The sequence below is a fragment of the Canis lupus genome, chromosome 11, assembly GCF_011100685.1.
Source record: "Canis lupus familiaris isolate Mischka breed German Shepherd chromosome 11, alternate assembly UU_Cfam_GSD_1.0, whole genome shotgun sequence".
NCBI classification, from domain to species: domain Eukaryota; kingdom Metazoa; phylum Chordata; class Mammalia; order Carnivora; family Canidae; genus Canis; species Canis lupus.
Window position 1 is genome coordinate 47,936,459 of NC_049232.1, and position 6,508 is coordinate 47,942,966.

The window sequence follows — 6,508 nt, forward strand, 5'->3', positions numbered from 1 at the left end:
TTTTAGTTTGAAGCAAAGAGAAAAATGAAATGGCAATGTAAACTTTCCTTATTTAGCAGAGTCAAACCCAAATCTCTGAGGATCAAAATAATTTGGTCAGTGACCAAAACAACACACACACACAAACTATTTAGCCACTCATGCAATTTATGTAAACATAGTACAGAAAGAGTTATGAACTTTTATCACTTTCCCACATGCCTAGTAATTTATCATATTTGTTTATGTAATGTTTTACAGACTATTTAAAGTATGAGAGCACATAGTTTCCTTCAGCTAAATTCTTTCAAGTAATCCATGATGTTTGGTTCAAATGTTAAGACTGATGTCACCACACATGCACCAGGAAAGTATGAAAAAGATCTTTCTCGTGTTAATTTTCGATTTGTATTTCTTTTCCATTTTTTTCTCTTGGGGGATGTTTTGCATTTTCAATTCATTCATATTACCTATTTAGAGATGAAGGTAATTAAAACCTTGTATATGCTGCAAATATTTTTCTCACTTCCTTTTGTTTTCTTACTTTGTATTAATCACATAGAAATAATTAATGCTTACACAGTCAAATCTGACAGATTCTTCACTCTGGGGCTACTCAGATTTATCTATTTAGTGCTAGCTCACCAGGTTCATTTATCTCACTGCCTATTTGTTATACACAATTGAACATTCTATAGGATACCTCTAATATCGCATTTCATGCCACATCATCCTTACCTGTATTCTATACCCTTGACCGATTGTTTCTTTCCTCTCACATTGGTTACCAAATTAGTTTGATGTTAATCTAGTCAATGGCTGGGGCAACAGACTCCACATTGGTAAAGACCAGATAGCTTTAGCCCTCACCTTTTTTTTTTTTAATTAATTTATTTATTTATGATAGTCATCAGAGAGAGAGAGAGAGAGGCAGAGACACAGGCAGAGGGAGAAGCAGGCTCCATGCACTGGGAGCCCGACGTGGGATTTGATCCCGGGTCTCCAGGATCGCGCCCTAGGCCAAAGGCAGGCGCTAAACCGCTGTGCCACCCAGGGATCCCCTTTAGCCCTCACCTTTAGTGATATGCCTATTTCTCACTCCAGGACTTTCCTACTGTTACTAGAAGAGTCAACACAGTCTTATGGCCATAAACACAAAATTTGGTCATGTGGTAATTGTCCTCAGGGTGAATCAGTGATGGGATGTCGGTAACTGGTGGATAAATTTCTTTCCTTTCCTCCTCCTGAATATCTGATCCGTGGTGTTCTATCTTATATGACCTATTTGAAGTCCTGTAAGATTGGGCTATTGACTGTGCTTGATCTACTAAGTGGCCAGCCAGGCACCTGATACTGATCCTCATTCCTTTCCTACCTTATTCCCTCCCCCTTATCCTCATACTTGCTTCTCAATTATTGCAATCTCCATCAACATATTAACATATAAGCTTCTACTCCAGGCTCTGATTTCTGGGCATCCCAAACTAACACAAATGTCTAGTAAAGAGCTAATTCATGTATCTAATAATTAACTATTGATTCCCTAAAATCTGTTCTTCACATTCAAATATTTAATGTATTCATCATGTTAACAATCATTTTTTTTATATTTCTAAATGTTTGCTGTCATTTGTTTGGATGAATGAGTGTGCCATGGTTAAGTATTTTAGGATATACTTATGTCAACATGTTATCATGCTCTCCTCTCTTTTCCATTATCTGAATGTCACACATTTGTCTGGTCTTGTTTCCTCCTTGCTTCTAGCAATTTTCTGTTGATTTTTTTTTTTTTAAGTTTCTATCAACATTCTTTTCCAGATTCACTTATCTCTTTCCCAGATTCTCTTCCTATTTTTCTTTCTTTTTCTTTTTCTTCCTTTCTTCTTCTTCTTTTTTTTTTTTTTTTCCTTTTACTATCATTTTGGGGTTTCTCAGTCAGGGTTTGGAGTTGTCTGTTGCCATGGAAACTGTTTCAGCTACTTGCCCACAGGAGGGAGCCCTCTACCTGTTAAAACGTAGGCAGCAACATTTTTGATCTAGAAGAGGACAATGGAGAAGAGATCAATTAGCAGTGGAGACAAACTGGTTTATTATTTTTTACAGTGTGCATCTATTGCTAGTGCAAGTATAGAATTTGACACATTCTCTAGACTTAAATTGGAAGCACATTAGACAGTTATTTATCCGACACAATATGAAAGGCATGGCCGGCTTACTGAGCAAATATTTCTTCTCACTTTCTTTTACCAGCCCCATCTCTTTGCATTGAAATCTTGACATGAAATACCGAACAAGAATATGATGCAGCTAGACATCAGAGAGGATAGTTCTTATGGGAGAAAAAGAAAATGAAAATGACTGGTTCTGAAAGAAGGTGAGGGCTAAAAGGGGCAAAGCAACAGTGTTCCCTAGGTAATCATGGGGTTTTATAAGATCTGTTTAGCTGAGTCCTTGAAATAAAGAAAATTTCATGACAATTTCTCCACATTCACAGTTTTGAGAACAATTATGCCAAAGTGAAAATAATTTCATTCAGGGCCAAGAGTGATTTCTAATCTCAGGTACTCAAAAATATTTTTTATACATGTCCAATGCTGCCAGTCCCACAGATAGACTGCAACTGCCCTGAAACCTTGAATTTCCTGAAGATAGAATAGCTCCTAGATGCTATCAGGCAGTAATTTTTGCCTACCCACCAACCCCTGATGAATGTGACTGGGCTCCTTGTGAGCTTAGAACCTAGATTTTTTTCCCTTGCCTATGTGCTTTTAATTACTGACCAATTAAAATGTATACAAGTAGGAAACACCAAGTGATTGTTATACCTAAAATAGCCACCATGTATATGTTATCTCCTGCAGACAAAAATAAATGCAAAAAAGCTTAACTTTTAAGCTTAAAGTGCAAAAAAGCGTAATATTTTAGGTCACAAATGAAGAAGAGTATTAAGTTGTCATAGTTGATAGCCAAGGACCATAGTTACTTGCAGAAAATATAAAGCCTAATGCTCCATATTTCTGAAGGAATAAGACAGATACGTATCTGCCCAAATTAATTTGGAAAGAAATTGGCATGCAAAGAGGATGGCAATTGAAACTTCATCTTTTGTTATGTTTTCATAGCTCCAATCATAAATGCTAACTTCTCAAAAAGCATACAAATTAAAATAAATAAAATTTGAGTTTCATTAATGGAAAAGATACAGCTTTTTTGGAGAATAGAGATTTAAGATGCTAAAACTCTTTATCAATCCTATATCAAATACCTGATTTAACTATAGAACATATACCAAATGTAATAAGAAGTTACCCTAATATATAATCTCAAATATAAATGAAGCACATAAAGTAAATTTAATGGAATGTCTTCTTTGTTCGTTTTCATTTTTATTCACTTTTCCCTTTGGCAGTGTTCTCAGCCTTCACATTTCAAGTCTAAAAACTCCAATTTCAGAATGTCTCATTTTTGTCTATGTTGATGCTGGAAATCTCTTTTATTTGAGTGCCTAAAAGTAATTTAAGAGCCAGAAACTAACGGTAGAGGCCAAATTCCTCAAAAATGATTTTAAAGAGAAGAGACTCCTATTACAAAAAAAGAAAAAGAAAAAAAGTCACTTACTTTCTATTATACTAGCAGCAACTAAGGGAAGAATTCCCTCAGAAAAACAGAATCATTGTGGTTTTTGCCACGACTTCCCAGACTTAAAGCTCTTCTCTGTTCTGTAACTCAATGAAGGATTCACAGACTGATTCTTTTTATTTGATGCTGTCCATCAGAGAAAATCAGAAATTAAAAAAAAAAACTACAATATACATTTGAATTATAAAACTAATTTTGTCCAAAGTAACCCAACAAAAGAATGATGTAGCTAAGATAGGCATGGAATTATCAAAGGAAAGAAAGTGTGCTCTATTTGTAGCTCAGGTTTTTTTTTTTTGTTTTTGTTTTGTTTTGTTTTGTTTTGTTTTGTTGTTTTGTTTTGTTTTTTGGAGGGGGAAGGGATAAGGCATGAGGATTCATTAAAACTCCTACTAATTTCCAAAAACATGCTAACCACAGTGGATGAATTCTAAAACACTTCATTTCAAATGCTGTCCAGGAGTCATCGAAGAAGAAGAAAAAAGAAAAAAAAAACAAATGCAAATTATCTGAAGGGAAATAGCCACTATATAAGTTGTCTATATCTCTATGCAAAAGAGCAATAATGCCACTAGCCCTGTGACAACAAAAACTGATAATATTTGGAGGTCTAATAAAGAAAAGTGTTCCAAAATTCTTGCTATAATGTTACAGTTTTACTTAAGCAAACCATCAGTCCACTGTTGTGAGGTAATTGAACTGACTGCACTCCACACAATACCTGCGACCCCAGCCTGGTTTCAGGGGAAGAAATACACATACATACTATGCAGACACACCCACACATATATATGTAAATATATATGCTTGCATGTAACTATCTTTTGTTTAATCTGTAACTAATTAATCTCATTTTTATTAGAACCAATTTTTTAGATTGCTAGGTAATATCTGTGACATTACTGAAAACAGACTTTTATCTACTTGTTTAAAATTAGAGTAAAAGATAATTTTAATAATTTTTGTGTGAGGGCAGCCCCGGTGGCACAGCGGTTTAGCGCCGCCTGCAGCCCAGGGCGTGATCCTGGAGACCCTGTATCGAGTCCCATGTCAGGCTCTCTGCATGGAGCCTGCTTCCCCTCTGCCTGTGTCTCTGCCTCTCTCTCTCTCTCTCTCTCTGCATCTCTATGAATAAATAAATAAAATCTTTAAAAAAAAATTGTGTGAGAGTTGATCTAAACTGCCAAAAAAAATGTTTTTTAAGCATGATAAAAAATTAAACAGCCATTTACAAAGTCTGGGCTTTGGACAGTGAGTTATCAACTTGATCTTTTGTCCTTTTCTATACTAATCATCAATTACACATTTGGCTTTTGAAAACTAAGGTGGGGGTCTAAATTTTGGCAGGTTTTCTCTGTTGACTTCTCTTACTTTGCTTTCAGGCTTTAGAAAGATAATTACTCATTTACATCAAAATCCTTTTGGTAGGTTCTTTTTTAAAAAGTCTGTTTACATCTCTTTACAAGGTGAAATGATCCAGATTTGTTGGAGTCATACATAAAAATGCTAAATGAATAATGTCCCTGCAAACTCTCTGCACGCTTCCCAGCAGGACTGCAATGATCCAAAAGCCTGGCCTAAATGAAGGAGTTCAATACACAAAAATATAATGACCTTTCATTGTAAGACGATCTGAGTTTCCATTTATTAAAACAAATCATCTTGAATCTCTCTTCCTCAGAAATAATTGTTGCACATCTATTCATGGGAGCCTTATGTTGGGAATAATTTTCCATACTTGTGTGTTTTCTGACCTTGCACACGTTCACTACTTTCTTTCCACTTGGTAATATTTCAAAGGGTATGTGTGGGACAGGGTGGGGTGTCCCAAACTGTGTCTTGCTTCTTGTTCATAATCTGCAACCCTACACTTTCACACTCCCTCCTTCTCACTACCTTTGTTTTGGAACATGGTCTAAGTTTCTGCAGCCCTCTGTTTTTTTTTTTGTTTGTTTTTTTTTTTAAGATTTTATTTATTTATTTGAAAGAGAGAGAACTTAAGCAGGGGGAGCCAGCAAAGGGAGAGGGGGGAAGCAGACTCCCCACTGAGCAGAAAGCCTGAGGGCTCTATCCCAGAAGTCTGAGATCTTGACCTAGCTGAAGGCAGATGCTTAACAGCCTGAGCCTCTCAGGTGCCCTTCTGCAGCCCTCTTTTTTGTTAGACAGTCCTAAGATAAATGGTGGCATGGAGTGATCTTTGTAACGTGTTCCACTGGCTTCCATTCTCTGGCCTGACTCCTGACATCATAGTCAGAACATGATTCCAACTCCATTCTCTTGCCAAACTTTGAAGTTGTACAGCAAGAACACTGACTGCCATTTACAACTATGATTCAGTATGTTTCTAATTGTCTAGTGGGAGATATGTCATATTTAATCTTTGTCTCATGGGAGATATGTCATTTTCCCCCATTAAGCTATTGTAGAAGTTATTAACCCTTCTTTATGGATACACTGAGCCCACTGCGTACATGAATTACAGTTGCTATTACCTGTTTGTCATGGAATTGTTTACATTTGTCTTTCTTGCTGATGTAGATTGTAAGCTCTTTGAGAACTGCATTTGTTTGTTTTCATACTCTCCTTTAGCTGGAACTATACTAGGCATATAATAGATTTAAATAAATATTTACTTAATGGTAACAACAACACCATAATGTAGGTATCATTCACACAATTTAAATTAAGAAACTCATGAATGGGAGATGTAAAGTAACTGTTCTCAGTTCTTCTTGTAGATAAATAGGAAAACAGAGATCGAGACATCAGATAAGTCTGACTCTAACACCACTTCTTATAATCTCTGTATGATCTCAGATTCTGTTTTCATTTTTCATATAATTGGGTTTGTATTGTCAGTGTTTTCATTCCTGCTATTGTTTTCATTTTC